Genomic DNA, 18,912 nt, shown 5'->3' with positions numbered 1-18,912 from the left:
CAGTGATGTCCTTTTTTACGCTTTCTAGGACATGGTGTATCTTCTCTGCATCGTGATGGATGATAATCAGAGTTCTTTGCCTGCTGTTTCGAGTTCATTTTAGTAATTGACTCAGGTCACCATGTTGTAACAGTTTTCTTACCAATGTGAGATTCATTCCGATGGGGGTAGGTGCTAGATCTTGACAGGATGTACAGTTTGATTGTAACAGCTGATGGGTTGTATTAGGAGCTGAACAGTTAAAGTAGCATCCCATAATTTTGGTAAAGTTACAAATAGATATTTGAGTGATTATGTCTCCACAGTGGTGGTGTCTGTAAGAGTTCTCATACAAACTCATCCATTTCCAACATCTACAAGTACGATTTCATCAGGAAGTATTTCAAAATGACAAACATTTGTTAAGACAAATGTCCTGGGCTTTGATGGTATTGCTTTCACAAATAAACCCCTCTTCTTCCCGTACAACACCTGCGCCAACATCAATCGTTTGCCGTTTGTTCCCATTTGTTGGGCCCACACTCTATGTTCTAACGCATAGAGGACAGTTCCGTTGTGATTTAATCCCAGCGCAATGATGGGGTACGTGGTGTGTACCGAAGCGTTGCGTATCGTCAAAACAAAAACTGTGACTTTGTCAGTGGGATCATAAGTAAAATTGACTGGACGCCACCAGGATTGGCATTCCCTTTCAAATGTAGTTGCATTATCCCAAATTACCTTTCGGATTTCAGTGGGCCAGGTGCCCTCACCACCTTCCCGTATAATTGCTGTTGCAGTAGATTGCACCCACAACTGAGAAACACGTATGGTGCAGAACGTGGGGTAGTTCCCACGCTGAATAGCACGAACAAAGGCAGTGAGGGTCTCCACCCCGGGTGTCGGGCTTGTTGGCGTATAAACCAAATTTGGTCCATGCTGACAATGATTGCTCCTGCGAGAAGGAGAAGCAATCCTTCGATGGTTGACCCGATCTCCAGGGGAGGTGTGCTGGTATCATTCCCGGTATCGTTCTTGGAAAGGGAAAGCAATACAAATCTCGGTGGGGTTTTTCCGGATAGGTTACACCTCAGTGGCTCAACTTGTTTAACTGCTCGGACTAAAGACAAAAGTCCCTTTTCCCACTCAGAATATCTCTGTTCTGTCTCTAAATGCAGTCGAACTGAACATCTTTTTGGTCCGTTAGGGCCAGTTTGGAACAGGTTACAGTAAGTCCAGCAAAACCCCACAAATATTTCCTAAGAAATATTATGTGCTCAAACGTTCGAATATTCTTCTGTAGTCCTGTATCAAGTCCTGTAACACAGCTGAGAAAACAGTGAACGGGCACAGGCCCAGGGTGAGACGCCAGCGTGCGCTCTGCCCCGCACCGAGCTCACGGCTGAAGGAGCGGGAGGCGGTGGGGCGTCCTCACAAACCTCTCCGTGTTTAGAGATAGTCTCGGTACAACTCCAGCCGTGTCCCGGAGCCACGCACGGGCATACACCCAGCAAACCTCGAAAGATGCATCCAGAAAGAAGCGTTATCACAGAAATTTTACTTTTTTGTTTAGTTTGCTTAACTCTGCCGTCAATCGTGCTTTGCTTGGTAGCAGTGGCTACCGCAGATGTGGAGGGTGCTGGTGGCTCCCAGATGCTGTTTCCTCATCACCCAGCTAACGACCTTGCCCTGCAGCCAGCACTTACTTGTGCGAGTGATATGTATTTTATTTGCTTGCATGGTCCCTACGACCTTTAATAAAGAGATAATATTAATGATGTGATGTCACCCGCTCCCCTCTGGGCTGCAGAGGTAGCAGATGAGGTTTCTCCTGTAGGTGTCACCATTTTGCCGTGCAGAAACAGAGCTTCAAATCTACAGATGAACGACAGTGCATGGGATGCGCAGTTTGGTTTGGTTACGACACCGGGGTCGTCTTCAGAAACATTTTACGTCCCTTGAACTGTATCTTATATTTTTCCTAGTTTAGATCTAGAAAAGCCCCTCTGGTTTCTTTGATAACCATGTAGATTTCAGAGGATTTTGAGGTTGACTTCCTACCAAGACACTAGGAAAATATATGTGAAGGCTGTGATGAGCAGTGGGTGTTAATCGAGTTCAAGGACCACCCGTTGGACCATGACGTCCCACTCAAGTCTTGCAAATACCGCACTACGGTGGGATCACAGTAATGCAGAACTTGCAAACCTACGCGATTTCCTCAGCCCGCTTGAGGTCAGTGCCTGATCCTGATGCAGGCAGTTTTGGGGGAAAATATGTGGCTTTTCAAATTAGTCTTTATTTTGACGAAAGGTCAAATAGCCCCATTCCCCCCCTCAAATGCCTCATTGTATAGAGGAATTATATACGCTTGCGTGAGTGATCGTCACTTCTTTGTAACAGCAACGAGCATTAATCCAGCTGGCAGTACAGTCCCGGAGTGTTTGATTCAGTAAGTGTACGGTGGCGTCACGTATTGATGTCGGGTAATGAGACTCTAAGTAGAGGCAATTCAGCTTCATCTCTGCTAATAAACTAAGTGCATCCAGGAACTAAATGTATCCTGGGCCCTGTGGCCAACTGGCACAAAATGCCCTCTTCCGTGCTTGTAAACTGTCTTGCTTTCCAGAAGAGGGTGGCTGGCCGCAACCCGCCTGCTGGGAGTTGTTCTTGGACTGTTCTGTGCGTTGAACCATGGCTGTGAATTCTCTAGGAAAATGCAAATTGGCACCCAAATTTATGCTGGGGAACTTTCGAACGATTTTCTCACATGGATGATTATTTTCCAGGGCATGCTTGTATTTACAGCGTGGATGTAACCTTCGTGTAATACAATATATTTACAGGGAGAAATAACGCAAGCGCTGCCTGCCTGTTCCCTCCCACGTGGATATGGACCTCTGGTATTCTTCCAAATACTCGTCTATAAATGCGTTAATGAATGTGCGTTTCTGGATCTGCTCCTTTGTGCCGGTGGGCACAAAAAGGTCTTCAGCACCTTCAAGGAAGCACTCGGTGGATTGCAGGACTCTGGGAGGTGTCGGAATCAGAGTTAAGGAGCTGCAGATGTATTTTATAGTTGCAAGGCAATGAACTGGTAACCCTACACGTGGGGTGAACTCCACCCAGGACCGGGGTGCACCATGTGGTAGCTCAGCACCTCCCCAAAGCCTCTACAGAAGCTTGTGAGAGCTGTCTTGGGCTGCTGAGACCCTGATGCTTTGTTCTCACTGCTCTGCTTGGATTGCTTGTTTTAAGAGAAATAACATGGCTTATTGTTGCTTGAGATAACTTTTAAATTTACCTTAAACAGAGAAATTTAAATAAAAGTAACAGGCATACACCGTCAAAATAGTCTTAGTTCTTGAAAACAAAACTGCAAAATTAAGACATGCACAAAACCAAGATGAAAACCAGGCAGAGGAAAATGAGGTTCTGCTTGCATTGGTGTATGAAATTTTTATGCAAAGGGGACAATTTGTCAGGGCTCTGCCTCAAGAGCAGAACTGCAGCCCTGGATTTCTGTCTCCTGTATGCTCCCAGGTTGCTGCTGAATGCAGGTGAAGCTTTGTGGTCCTGCCCCGGTTAGGCTGTGAGAATGCTAACTGAGCTTAGTTGGAAGTTATATGAGAAAGACCCTGCTAGGTGGGATCCCATGGTTATCTCACCCTTATTTTCCTTTTCTCTATGGAGCTCAGTCATCAGCTGTACTGTAGTTTGCAACTGAGGTACCATAAACTTGGTTCTCCCTGGGTGAGAAGGTGCTCCATCAGAAGGTGCTCTAGGTTTGAAGGCTTGAAACCGTTGCGAGGTTTGTCCCACTTTGTTGTGTTTCGTGGCAGTTTGTTTCTGCTCTGAAGATTCGAGTGTCTGGTCTAGTTCAGCCACAGCTTCTTCTGGGCAGGTATTACTGGCTGAGTGACGCAGGGAGTGAGACTTGGTGGTCAGATAACGGCTCTTTCTCCTTAAAAGCTGGGGGAAGAATTGAAACAAATAATGCCAGTAAAAATATAAACCTAAAAGAAATCCAAGGATTTCGCTGAGCAGGTCTTCAAAAACAGTTGGAGATGGGGACTGCTGTGCTAATGGGGGATTAAAGAAAAAAACAGTGGCGAAGTGAAATCCCTAAAATTGAAATTCAGACGCTTTCCTCCCGCGTAGCCACAGAGGTGGGGACTTACCTTTTCGGCGTGACTCAGCCCGCGCGGCGCAGCCCAGCAGACCCGCGCTGGCTTAAGCTGCGAGAGCAAGCGTGGGCGAGAAGTGATTCTCAAAAATTTCCTGGTGTGCACTGAAGCAAACCCAAAACCTTTCAAAGGCTCTTTGGTGAACAGTGAAGCCGTGCGGGGTGCTGGATTTGGATGTCTCTGATTTCAAGCAGGGGCTGTCCCCGGTTAATGCCCTGACCACCTGGTTTAGACCATGTGGCTCTGGCAGCATCTCTGTGTGTGGATGTCTTTCCAACGATTCATCTGCATTGTTTTCTTCATCTCTTTTGGCTATAAATTATAGCAGATGGCTCCTAACCAACGTTTCTTGGGAGTGGACACATTCCCAGAAGAGACCTGTTCTTCTAGACCTGCGTTTTCTGCTGGAAATCATCCTTGACTAACTCCCTGTAGCTCATCCGAGCTTAGTCCCAGCACCGGGCAGGTTATTTTTCTGTGCCTGGCATTTTGTAGCTGAAAATCAGAGATAAAAATATTGGCCTTCTACACAAAGTCGGTCCTGGGGAGGACAACCATTATATAAGTCGCGGTGTTGTTAATGCTCAGTAGTCGCTACCGTTCTGGATATCTTTTTCATACACTGCTGCTCTGCCTGCAGAGCTCTTTCCTCTCCGCTCTGGCCCGCCGAGCTGTTTGTCTAAAGCCTTAATGAGCTTCCTGTATCTTTTCAAAATGTAAATTTTAACCGATTTAGAAATCATTAGTTAAGAAGTCTGTCACAGCAGCTCCAGTTTAATTTCACCTGTCCCTTCCCTTGTTTCCATTAAAACCCATTTAATTAAAAAGGCTATCTTGTTCTCAGGGCAGTCATCTCCATTTGAAATAAATGTCCTGCAAAGTCCGTGACTCAGCTGACAACACGCGAGTAGCGACCAAGACCTGGATGATCAGGCTTTCCAGCACAAATTAATGAAGAACTGTTCTTCTCTCTCCACATACCCACCAGCACGAAGGGAAAAGAAAACCAGAGATGTCGAAATGCAATTTGTTTTCTTTGTTGCACGTGGGCAGGTAGAGAAAACAGGGGTGCAGGTGGTGTAACCCAGCCATACCTCCCTTAGGTTGTCCCCAGGGACTGATGGGGATTTGCAACTGTAATGCGATTGCTGCTTGAGGTAAGGCTTTAGCTGCAAAAATCCATGTTTCCAGCCAAGTTATTTAAATCAAGTGTGCTTAGCTGGATTGCAAATTCCACTCAATGGGAATGTTGCTCACCATTTAACGTCTGGGTTTCGGCATGAGCAGGTTGAGTCATAGCCTGCATTTCTCCTTCTGGATGCCACACAGAAGAAAGCATTTTTACTTTGTCTTGGCTAGAGGCTAAACCGTGGTTCTCCCAGGCGTTGTCTCTGGTGCAAAGCCTCCCTTCCTCCAAAGGCTTCTTCCTGCCCTTCTCAGCACCCTTTCACCTGTGCCTTCCCTCTGTGTGCATGAGCACGTGGTGGAATGGACCAGGGAACCGATCCTGGCTTCTAATAACCTTTTTATCACCAACAGACTTGTCTGTGGAACAACAGCATTAGCAAATTCTGGTGTAACCCAAGAGTGGACTGTCTTACGCCTGAGTTCATCTCCCTTGCAGACTTCTTCAGTGAGGCTGGACAAGCCCAGGGCCTCTTGCTCCGTACCCTAGTGATGCTGGACTTCTCCGCGCTTCCGCATGTGTCTGTCTGTCTGTCTTGACTATGAAACACTTGGCCAGATGAGGTCTTGCCTTGCCCGTAGCACCATATGAATGTCCCAATGAACGTGGTCAGGAGGCTGGAGCACATGGCATAAGAGGAGAGGCTGAGGGAGCTGGCTTGGTGTAGCCTGGAGAAGAGAAGGCTGAGTAAGATCTGATTGCTCTTTTCAACTACGTAACTAAGATTCTAGAGAAGGGAGAGCCTGACTCCTCTCAGAGGTATGTGACAAAAGGATGAGAAGAGGCCAGAGGCGTAATCTGCAGCAAGGGAAATTCCAATGAGATATAAGGAAAAATGTTTTCTCTGTGAGGATGGTGAAAGCCCAGAGAGGTGGGAGCATTGCTTTGCTTTTAGGTGTTCAACACTCATCTGGAAAAGGTACCTTCCAGCCTAAATTTTTATGCAATTCTGCAAATGACTGTGAAATAAAACAGAAGGAGCTGCATGTACAAGAAGAGGTCAGTTTGAATGCAGCGTGCGCAGTCTCCATATCTGGCCTTGAAATAACACTACTCCATCTCAGCAGCTCCTCGCTGACAGCTGGCCAAGAGCTAAGCGAGCTGCATCACCGACGTGGAATATTTGCTTTTCTACTTGAACTGCGTGGAGTTCACAGATAACTCTGAGAGCAGCAAGGCTACTTTCATCTCCCTGGAGCTAATCCAAATAGATTACCTTGCTGGAGGAAGTTAGGGGACAGCAGGAGAAAACAGAGTATCTTTATTTAAAAATAAATTTTAAAAAATCCTTAAAATCAAAGCACTTAGTAGGGGGTCCTGCAGGATCGTGAGTTACCAATCCTTGCTGGTACTGCATTCATCTCCTGTGTTCTGTGTCTCCACTGAATTGCCTTCTCTCTCCAACAAGTGGTGCTCCTCGCTAGAGTTAATTGGGCAGTGGGGAAAGGAACAGAGCGGTCGTCTCCGTTGTACCTAATCTGTGGATAAATGGGAAAACCTAGGATTGTGAGGACTGTCGGGCTGGATTACTCAAGGCACATGTAATCTAGTACCTTGCTTTCTTCGATGACCAACACGGTGGGTTTCCAGGGGTCATTTTAAAAGCTGTACAGAAGGCTTCAGAGGAAGAATCAATACTTTTCTCCCTCTTTTCCCAAAATATTGCCCTGTCCGCCTTCCTTGCAGGGTCAGGAGGATTTCTGAGAGTCTCTTGAAGGTTGTGAGTTGCTGATGGTGGTGTAGACCCACAGTGGGTCGTAGGGGTGAGTGGTTGGGGTTGACGCAGCGCCCTGGGCTGCAGGGACAGCCAGGGGAAGGCAGCTTGCATCCCACGGTAGGTGGGGAGAGGTCAGGACTGATGCATGGCCTTTGCCAGGGGCTACCAGGAGTCTTTTGCTGCCTCTGTGTATTTGACATGTGCGGTGTGTGTTGAATCATGAAAGCCTGGAGCCTCTAAAGAAAAGGACAAGGGAAGGTGAAAGAGGAGAGTCGTTCTGAGCAAACACTGGGGGAAAAAGAGGTATCAAAAAGAGCCTATGACTGAAATGCAAAGGTCTATGTCTTAACTATAGTCCAGCCCTCTCCTTCCTCTGCTCCCACCCATCCCACCCACCAGGCACTGAACCTCATCAGACCCCTCAGGCTTGATTTCCTAGACCCTCAGGGCTGTCAGATCTGCCTCGGCATGCACAGAAATGCCCCGCTCGGTAAGCAGTTCGGGTGTAGAGATCCTGCTCTGATCGGTGTTATCAGAGCTCATCAGAGGTCGTCAGCGTGGCTTGTGTCAGCATCGTCAGACCCTTGGCAAGAGACAGTTGTAGCTGCTTTGGTAAAAAAAGAAAAAATCTTGTGCAGACACCCCCCTTGCATTTAAAGGGAGAGCACCTGCCTGGGTTCATATCGCTCCCAGGAAAAAGCTGTCTGACAGCCAGGCTCCTGCCCCGCCACCATGCAAGTCATAGAATCATAGAATCATAGAACAGTTTGGGTTGGAAGGGACCTTTAAAGGTCATTCAGTCCAACCCTCCTGCCATGGGCAGGAACCATGCTAAAATAATTTTTTTCTTTTTCCCAGTGGAAACACAAGAAAAAACACATTTGATTTTATCCCCTCCCAGCTTTATTCCCAAATGATGTTGACTCACGGTGGCTGGATCAGGCAGGGAGAGAGGGAGGCCCCCAGGATGGAGGTCAGTACCATATCATGTTTTTGAGGCTCCGTTGTGTACCCTGCTAGGGTTAACTGCTTTTGCTGACTGTGGTCTGCTTTTGACCATGCAGATATCAGCATGGGGAGAAGCAAATAACCCTGCTGCTCAAATGAGGGGCTCCTACTGCATCCCCTCTTGAGGCCAGACCCATGCAAGAGCTCATATTTGGCCTGTGTTGTCTTTCTTGCTAACAGCTCCTTCCTCTAATGGTGGCCAAAACTAGATGCCTTGAGAAAAAGAAACAGCAGATCTTTCCTTCGCATTTAGGAATCAGCAGCTTAGAACTCTCCTGACTGGGGTTGTCTCTGCATTAGAGCCTTCAATGGGCCTTTCCTCCCCGGGTTTGCATCTTTGCTTTTGAAGCCATTTAAAGGAAAGCCTGCTGTCAGTCAGGAGGGTGTGAATACCCATGGGAGGCAGGAACGTGGCCATCCCAGCCAGAGCCCCAGGGGCTCCCATAGCCTTCCCCATGGCTGAGAGCACAGCCTGCTCCTCAGGCGCTTCCCAACCCTTTGCTGGGCATTATTCCAGCTATAAGCTGAGCGCAAAGTGAGGAGCTGAGCTCGGTGTAGCTGCTGGAGGATCGCATGGAGATTAATGAATACATCAAGTCGATGGTGGTGGGGACAGATAGCGTCTTTTGTGCCGTTAACGCAGGGCTGGAAGAACGAATCGATGGCCAGTGATGACTGCCCAGGTTACGTTGTCTTCTCTTTGATTTAATCACTGTATGATTAGTCCACAGCTTGAAAATTATGCTGTTAAACATTGTGCTGTTCCTTTTATTGGATGGCTACAGTAGAAGTTACTGGAAGATTTCCAATACTCCTACTTCCATAGAAAGTGTGCAGAAGTGCAAGGGCTGTCTAGGATCCCACCTATCTGCCCCAAATCAGCATCAGCTCTACCCACTGCACCCCTGGTATTTGTCTTGAACGCCTCCAGTGATGGGACACGTGCCCTGTCCCACTCCCAAACCCTTCCAGTTCATCACTGTCCCTGTCACAATAAAGATTTCCTTTATGTCTGACCTAAATCTTCCTGGGGACAATGTAAGCCCAATATCATCACTATTCTGTAATGAATATTCATTATAATTCTGTAATGCATAACGAAGGTCAGTGTTCTTTAATAAGACAGAAGAAAGGCATGCAGGAGGTCCATTTAATATCAGAGGTGACTGGTATATAAAGCAAGGAGATATTATAATTAATATCACAAGAGTGGCAATGTGCTAAGGAAACTCCTGGCAACCAGATGAAGAGATGCCATGAAGTTGTAGCTTCAAGAAGTTAAAAAAAGCATCGACTGAAGTTAATGGATATTCTGCCTGCATAAGAAACACAGGTGGAAAGGAAATCGGCTTATTTTAATCAAAGTGAGAGGAAAAAAACCTAATTTAAATCAGTCCAAGTGATTGCAGGCTTAATTCTTTCCCCTTATTAGACTCTTCAATCCTAACCCTACAGTCCTAAGAGATCTTTTTACATTGGAGACACGGGAATTTGATTTGTATGCGCACTGACCCCTTGAAGTGATACAGCGAAGCCATCCTCTCTCGGTGGGGTGGCTTTCAAGCTGAATCTTCTGGTAAAGACGATTACATTGAAATTACCATCCCTTTCTGGAAATTGTGATGAGTGGGGAGAAAGTGTCCCCTCCGTGAGTGCTCTCAGATACATGGATCTGGGGTGCTAAATAATTGCTGCGGATGGAAGGAGGAGGAGGGAGCTTCGCTCCTGTTCTGAGCTGGATGCGAAGGATGGGGGAAACACAGAAACGCGGATCTGTTGATCTACGGGCTGAGAACAGCCTTTAAATCCCCACGGCTGGTTAGCAAACTACTAACCCCTCCTGCAGCCTGTAACGATAGCTTCCCTGTTGCACTGTGGTGATGATATAGGAAAAAAACCCTATAGGCTGAAGTGTCCCCTGCTCTCTGCAGAGCCCAACATCAGAAAATGGCATGCAGAGGAGACTATCGTCAGAGGAGACCAAACTGCTCCTCCTGGGAAGGGCGGTTTTGCTGGAGCTAAGGACGTGTTGATGCAAGGGAAATTTCATACAGCTTTCACCTTCCCTCGTTTCCTTTCAACAACGTAGCGCGGTTTTGCTGCCGTTCCATTTCGGTTTTCATCAGATTGGTTTAAAACTCGTTCTTGGCTGTGCAGCACCTTGGAGAAGAACATACCAGTATTGCCAGAGTGAAACTCTGGAGGTGTCTTTAAATGCATCAGAGTTGATGCATCAGGGTTTGGAAGAACCATGTGGTCCTTGAAAAGAAGCACGCATTATCTCGGGAAGGAAGTTTAAACCTAAACTGATGCTGAGCAGAGTGGCCAGGCACAGATCATCTTCTGGAGTGACCATGTGGATGTTGGGTGGAGAACATCTACTTTGGAGCTTGGGGCTTGCTCTGCTCTTGCTCCAAGTCTCTTGGCTGCTGGACAGGTCTTGCTGAGAGGCCCATGGAAAGACTTCTTCTCTTTCTGTAGGGTTTATTCATTACAGGTAGTGAGCGTGCATATGCCTCCTTTTCATGCCTGTGTCTTTCTGGACACCCATGTCTCCATCATGTTTGAGAGCAGATGGGGGCTCTTAAGGAGGGCTCTCTGCCTCGCCTTGTTCTGGAAGATGTCCTGAATCAAATGAAACACTCAGCAATTACAGTTGGAGTCAGTAGGTTTATGGGGGTTAAAAAGGGGGAAAAAAAGGTCAAACAGGAGAGGTTTAGCTTACTTTTTAAAAAAATATTTAATTCCCCAAATGTCCCACTTAAAAAAAAAAAAAGACACCTTTAGTTTTTTTCCTCCCTCCTACAATTTGTATCTGCTCTGGAAGTGAGAGAAGCAAGGGAAAGGATACCAGGTAGATGTTGGTTTAGAAAGCCCTGATAAAAAGCCCTGATTTACCTTGGTTTTAATGGGGTTCAGCCAAAATTCCTACCGAGAGATAAATGGAAATGCATTCCTTTTCTTCCCGTTTAACCTTTTTTCATCACAGAAATGACACAGACAGGAAGGTTTTAACCAGCCAATTCAAATGAATAAGTGGAGGAGAGACCCCATTTCATCCTGGCAGTTCTTCTGGAAACGAGGCCAACTCATTAGCCAGAGATCTCCGCATCTCAGCAGAACAGCCTGTTCTCCCTGCCCCGCGCGTGGCGTGGTCGTCTTCTGCTCTCCTACCATCCGCAGAGGTTAGCGCTTGGAGGGAGACACCCTCGGAAAGCCGCAGCCTCAACGCTGCTAAATCTTACAGCTTCATCTCATGCCCTGCCATATTTATATATATTTGTGTATGCAAAAAAAAAAGGCCGGCTTTTGCAAACATTTTTATTTTTCAGCCCTCCCGTCCATCTTCTTCCCCATCCACAGGAAACATCCAACCCTGGGGGATTCAGCCAAAAAGAAATGGAAATACCCTGCTGTGTTTTTGCAGTTATATTGGGGGTTTTTTTTAGGATTTGCATTTCAACAAAAAAGCAAAAATAACCCTGAGAAGTGGAGCTGAGAGCAGACTCATATTCCCAGCTGCAGGAATATCAAAAGGCCATTTTACCTCCCCTCAGCCCTGTCCCTTTGCAGCCTTGGGTTGGGTTCTGCACTCACCTTGCAGTGGCACTGCCAGCGGCTGCACCGGCGTCTCCTGGTGCCATCAGCGGTACCCAGCCAAGAAGGACTGGGAAAACTGGTTTTGGAGACTTCACCAGAGATGGATTTTGCTGCCATCCTGTGGTCATTGCCTTTTGAAGTCACTGAATTGGTCTGAAGGCAGCAGTTTGATGATCTCCATCCTGCAGCAGGTCTTGCAGTGTCTTCCCGCCAGGTGCTTGGAGCTGTACAAACTCCCACCGACCAAGCGCGGAGCAGTGAAAGGCAAGAGAAAGGGAAAGGGAAGGTGGTTGCTCCTCCTTGGTTGCTCCTTCTTGTGTTTCCTTCTGAAACACAAGGACAGGACGTATAGGGGCAGATGCTGAAAAGGTGGTTAATCGCCATTAGACACGAGAATGCCCATGGGACCCTATTTTCATCTGTAGGTACCCCCAGATTTTTAAAGGACTCAAGCATGAAGGCTGGGTGGCACGAGAAGGGGCTCCTCTCACTCTGACAGCTGCTGCTTGCCTGAAGTCAGTCTCAACTCTCTGTGCCTCAGTTTCCCCATGTGCAAAATGGGGTTGATAAAGGGTGGAAAGATGCTGCGAGAGCCCATGTGCTCCAGGTTGGTTAGCACCCAGGCAGTCCCTGTTTAAGGCTTGGTCTGTGCTGGCCAAACTGGCCATTTTCCTGCCAAAGTCCTTCAAGGAGCCTGCCTGCGGCCAGCCAAAGCCTTGGGCTCTGTGGTCGTGGCTTCCACCTTTCTTCTGCTCCCTTGGGGCTGCTGGTGGTCCTACACTTCTGACCGTCACCCCTGTTTTCTGCCTTCTCAGAGAGGTTTCACCCTCAGCCTGGTGTCAAAGCCAGTCCCGTCCTATGCAGCATCCCTGCAGCAGCTTGTCCTTCTTCTAGACCCTGGGAAAGCCCAAGGTCCCCCTTGCTCCTCAGGCTCACTTGCAGATCCCTGACTGTCCCTGCTCCGTGGATGTGTTTTCCTCCCCCTACGTATTCTTTGGGGATGGAGCATCCTTCTGCATGGGATCAGACAGTCACCACATGGTGCTTAGACTGTTATTTTGCACGTCCCAATGTTCACCATGGCATGACCTTCAACAGCCAAGCCTCGGGGCAGAGCATGGGGGAGTGTTGGAGCACGTTAAAAGACATCACAGCTATTTCTGCACCTTCACAGACGGATAGAGCCAGCCCCTCTCAGGGTCCTGCCATTGATGAAGTTGGGAGATCCCTGTTCATCCCTGTTTCTCCCACTGCTTCTCTGTGTGGCACTGGGCAAGCCACTCAACCTCTCCCAACTTTTCCTTTGCCTGTGGAAAGAGGACAAACATCCGTCCTCCTGCCCTGGTGTGACCTATTGCTTTAATGCAACAGGTCTTTGGTGTGAATCAAGCTGGATCTTCATCTACCAACAGTCTGGATTAGAGGGAAGCAAAAAAATTCAACAGGACCTGGAGAAGAGCAGCCACTGTCACCTCCTGGCTCATGGGGTGACTTAAACAGCTCCTTGATTTTGGTTCAGGTCCATTGGCTAGACCCCAGCATGGGCTAGAAGCTCTCACACCAAACAGCCTTGTGCAAACCACGTCAAGGGAGCTATTTCTGTGTTTTCTGGGTCTGTCTGTGCACTGCGGTTGTATCTATGAGCCAACTAACCAGGACCTGTTCTTTAGTCTCAAGTCCAACTGGCCTCCTTCATACATTTCAACCCTCTCAACCTCTAAACCAAGCTCAAACATCGCTGGGGGGCTGGTTCACTGGCTCCAGCATTGGCACTTCAAGTGTCTGGGCAATTGCTTTCCAGTCTGTGCTTGAGTGACTGGTGTGGATATAGGGTGTCAGATCAGAGACTCCACAAAAAGCAACACCTTCTGGATGCAGCACCGTATTTCTGCACGGAGGATAATTCTGTATTCCCATCTGCTTTATTTTAAGCAGCTCCGGGGATGGAAGGAGCCACCTTAAGAGAATACAGCCAGCACCATCCTGCTCCATCCGCCCACGGGCTGACAGATTAAATCTCGTTTGCTTGTGCCAGAAGTCTTGCTCACTTGTTTGTCATTATCTGGAGTTTTGTTAGGCCATGTTAAAAAAAAAAATCAGCAAAACAAAAGTTTGTCTTTTTTTTAAATAGTAGCAAAGTCAGGAAAGGAGAAATTGCAGATGCTCTTGGAGAGCAGCGGAGCAGCAGTGGTCTGGTCCTGCTGAGGACGTGTGGAGGGACAGCTCTGGAAGACCCACAGGAGGAACTTCTGACCATGCCACGTGGCCATGTCTCACCTCGGTTACTCACCTGTCCCCACAGCCTGTCTCCAGGGCTTGCAAGTCCACCTCCATTTCTAATTGCAGTTTTCAATTTCTTTCAAAAATTTGCTGTTAGCTTCCAAGTTCTCTAATCTTGCATATCTTCTCCCACCCATGCTGGACACCAAAACTAGGATATCACAGTGAAAGCTATCCTTCTCCATTCAAATTCAAAAGAAAGAAGTCCAAATAAGAGCTGAGCAGACACCACACATCATAGCTTTCCATGCTCGTATTCACATCTCCCTTACTTTCCTTTTTTTTTCTCTTCCTTTTTTTCCTACTTGCTTCACATCCTGATCCAAAGAATAAATCAGGTGGACTGGACTTCATTACTTGGAAGGCCACCAATTTCCAGACGCATGCCCAATTCCAGCTTTTCATAACCTCACCATATGCTGCAGAGCCAGTTTTGACAGTTGCCAAAAAAGCTTCAGCCCAGAAGAGCCAGAAGGAGATGCCCCAGGTTCCTGTGTCTCATGCAGACAAGCCTGTCCTCTGGAACCTGCGAGGTCCTCTAAGTGGTGGAGTGCACGTATGAAATACAGCTGTGCCTCAAAGCCCAGCCGACATCCCCTTGCTGGCTGCAAGCCCGCTCAAAAGGAGAGATCCCAAATTGGTAGAGGAAAGGTAAGGGTCTAAGGTGGATCTAAGTTGTGTCAACAACCACTAAAGGAGGGTTATAGAGAAGTTGGAGCTGGACTCTTCTCAGAGGTGCACAGGGAAGGACAGCAGGTGACAAACAATTCCAGTGAGATGCAAGGAAAAATTTTTCACTGTGAGAGTGGTCAAACATAGGAAAAGGGGATCAGAGAGGCTGTGGATTCTCCATCCTTGGAGATATTCAAAACTCTGCTGGACATGGCCAAGGGCAACCTACTAAATTAGAAGATGGCCTATCTTTGATCAGAAAGTTGAACTGGAGACCTCCAAAGCCCCCTTCCCACCTTAATTATTCTGCAATTCTGATACATGCAGCAGATGGAGGCACGTTTCCCTGGGGTCCATCCAGATCCTTCCTGTCAGAGGACCTGATCTCCTCGTGCTCTTCAGTGCCTTTCTCCTCCCAAAACCCTCCGAGGAAAGGAGATCCCCTCAGCCTGCAGGTGTAGCTGAGAGGTGCCAGACGACTCATCCAGGCACATCCACAACCCTGCAGCCCACCGAGCACTTCGATAACAGGCTTCTTTCTCCCCATTAAATCATGAGAAGAATTAATTCATCAAGTCAATTTTAATGACTCGTAACGGCACTGCTATGCAGATAAGCACGACAGTGGCTTTTCAAGTGGATCGGTCCTCTTCCCAGATTATTCACATCAAATTGCTCGGAAAGTAAGACATGGCTCAACAGCGAGTTTGCCCACCCAAATCTAAGCCTGGGTGACCTTCTCAGGGACATGGGATGAGTCGCTGGCAGGGCTGGTAACAGGACCCAGGCATCCTGATTTCCAGAGGGCTGAGATGCCACCCAGATGTGCAGTAAGGTAGGCAATTTATCAAGATCAAGCACAGCCAGTTTTAAACCTGCATAGCTGCCTGTAGTACATAAGTCTCCCCAGCACAATCTCTAAATCATCCTTTTTCTCTAAAGGGAAGGAAAAGTGCACTAATAAAATCAACTTTTCCCTTTTTCACCCCTCCCAAAAAGCCTCACCAAAATAATAAAGAACAACCCACACAAAATTTAAGAGATGGAGCTGCACTTATCTCTAGTGTGGCTGGTAATATATTAGAGCAAATAGCTTGAAGGACCTGGGAGAGTTACACTTTTATCACCAGGGATAAAAAAAAAGGGACAAAAGCAGCCTTCAGATAGACTTAAGCATGGAGCATCTTGTTTTGTCTTCACGGCCCATTTAAATGTTATTACATCGAGTCAAATAAATTGCCCAACAATCAGGCCGTTCCTTCTATTGACCTCTAGGGACCAAAGACAATAAAAGCTGTAGCGCTTAAATCAAGCCGTAATGAGAAGATTAATGCCTTTGGGAAGACTTGCCGACTGCAGTTTGGACCACCCTCTGCCATGAGCTCCGGTTTAAGGGCTTGGCTTTGCAGGGGCTGCTCTTCTCCATCTGGCTTTTCCGTGGTGGGGCTTGCGGGGAGCAAACATTCTCCAGCCAACCTCCTGCTCTTGGCTGGAGCAATCCCAACAGGTTATGCTTGAAATGACCTCCCTGGCCATGCTGGTGGGTGAACGGATTTTTTTCATGTTTAAGAATGCTGGAAGAAAATCCCAGAAGGTGACTTTGATTTAATTTTTTTAAAATTTTTTTGATCTTTTTTGAGAACAAAGATGGGGAGATGACAGCAAAGCTAAGCAACTCGTTTACTGGGCGGTTGGTGGCTTCAAGGTGAGACCAGTCCTGCACACTGCCTGCATGGGGGCAAAGCCAGCCATCTGCCTGGCATTGCCCTGGGTCTGGCATATAATGTCCAAGCTCGTCACACAGGTGGCTGGAAAAGCACAGGCTCCTTGAATGAGGGACTGGGAACCATGGGTTTTGCCATACTGGGGTACCCAGGGCTGGACGTGACCCATGGGAATGTGGTGGGTATAAGTGCATTTGTACATTGGTGAATTTTCGTAGGGACATCTTGGAGGAAATTCATTAAACCTCTATTTCTAAGTCTCAATCTCTATATCTGATCCTATATCAGCTCCACAAAGGTTTTGTTGCTTCACTGAAAACCTAAAACATACTTTTTAGGACACTATCAACACGTTATAGTTCAAATTGGCATGTTGTGATGGATGGGGGTGAATAAAACCTTTCAAGGAAGGGAATTTCTCTCCAGCCAAACCATTGGTTTAGAAGTCAAAGACAGAAGCATGATCACCGAGTTGATGATAGCAGCTTGAGGAGTCAGGGGGGAAAATTGTGCAAAAAGGCATAAAATACTAAAGAAAAAAGCAGAGAATTGGAAGGCGACAGCTCAGCAACATCGAAGATGAATTTCCAGGAGCTCAGGCCACCACCCGACTGGTGCAGCAGAGCCAGCAGAGCCTGGTGTGTCTTGTCAGGGACGGCGAGTTTGAAATGCCTTAGTCTGCACTGGGTAAAAGCCAACAAATTACTGCCTTGAATGCCTGAGCTGTGCATATCCTCCTTGCAAAATCTCTGTGCATAGTAGAAAAATTATCTTGTATTTTTACCTTCCTATCATGCCATTGGTCCTTGACACGAGGCACAGACCCAATGTCCCTGACCAGCTGAGCTCAGTTAGGGCTCCAAGGCTTTCAAAACTCTCCTGAAGCTGCGTCCTCATCCCAAAACAGCCCATAAGCTTGTGTAAAAGCATGTTAGCAAAGATGCAAAAATGATCTCAGGTGGATCCTGGAGCACGGAAGAAGAAACCAATAACATGAACATCATATTCCTCCTGGCAAAGGACTCCAAATACAACTGAACCACTATAACACCCCCAACACCAGAGTGAAACCACCCAGGACCCAGAGGGGCAGGGAAGGGTGAGCAAAACCTCAGGTAAAAGGGTAGAAACTAAGTGCATGTATGTTTTCTGTAGTAGATATGGGCTAGTAATGATGAGACTGCTGTGATTTCAGTTATAGCAACAATATATTCTTGGCTTTATAGATATACACACAGAGATAAGGAGTGGTTCCTCTTTGCCCTATATCTATCTATCTATGTACAGAACAGTATTTTGAGTGGGACCCAGGCTGTCGTGCTGGGCTGCTGCGTGGCCGTGCCTCCCACACCTGGGGTGGGCACACCCCAGCTGCAGGCAAACCCCAATGTCCCTAACATAGAGTCACAGAATGGTTTGGGTTGGAAGGGACCTTAAAGATCACCTAGTTCCAACCCCCCTGCCATGGGCAGGGACATCTCCAACTAGATCAGGTTGCTCAGAGCCCCGTCCAACCTGACCTTGAATGTTCCCAGGGATGGGGCATCTACCACCTCTCTGGGCAACCTGGGCCAGTGTTTCACCACCCTCAGCGTAAAAAATTTCTTCCTTCTACCTAGTCTGGATCTACCTTCTTTTAGTTTAAAACTGATGCCCTTGTCCTATTGCTTCAGACCCTGCTAAAAAGTCTGTCCCCATCTTTCTTATAAGCCCCGTTAAGCACTGAAAGGCCGCAATGAGGTCTCCCCAGAGCCTTCTCTTCTCCAGGCTGAACAACCCCAACTCTCTCAGCCTTTCCTCACAGCAGAGCTGTTCCACCCCCCTGATCATTTTGGTGGCCTCCTCTGGACCCGCTCCAACAGGTCCATGTCTGTCCTGTGCTGAGGACCCCCGAGCTGGGCACAGCACTGCAGGGGGGTCTCACCAGAACAGAGCAGAGGGGCAGAATCCCCTCCCTCGACCTGCTGGCCACATCTCTTCCAAATATTCTTCTCTAAGACACTGTCCTTTCCTATTAGCTTTTCTTCCTGATTTTTATTTTCTTTTATCCCACCAAGGCTGTGCAACCACCACTACTGGAGATATTCATCTGACCTGGACAAGGCTTTGAACAACAAGCTCTGACCTTCAAGGTGACCCTGCTTTGAGCAAAGGAGTTGGACGAGGGATCTCAGATGTCCAACCCTCCTAACCTCAATTCTTCAATGATTTGTGAAGGTAATCTTGTGGGGCTGGGACGTGGCAAGGAGACCACTGAGGATATGAAGGGAAACAAACAGGCAGACTTGCATTTAAATCCCTTTGAATTTCTCTGAGATGAGCCAGAAGTTCTGATTTAATTTGATTCGATTTTTTTTTCTCACTTTACAGCCTTGACTCGCAGAACTGAACTAAAACCCGTGGAACTGTTAATTGAAAACTAAGTGTCAACAGCAGTTCACTGCAGAAAGAGTTTCAATTAAAAGCAATCTCTTCTTGCCATCTGAAGTAATATTTTCCCTCCTGGCTAAATTTTAAGTGAAGCACAAAGTGGTTGCTTGTCATTGCTTTAATGGGATC

This window comes from Calonectris borealis, chromosome 4 (genome assembly GCF_964195595.1).
Source record: "Calonectris borealis chromosome 4, bCalBor7.hap1.2, whole genome shotgun sequence".
NCBI lineage: Eukaryota > Metazoa > Chordata > Aves > Procellariiformes > Procellariidae > Calonectris > Calonectris borealis.
The sequence above is the reverse complement of the archived record's forward strand: the minus strand, read 5'-3'. Positions refer to the sequence as shown.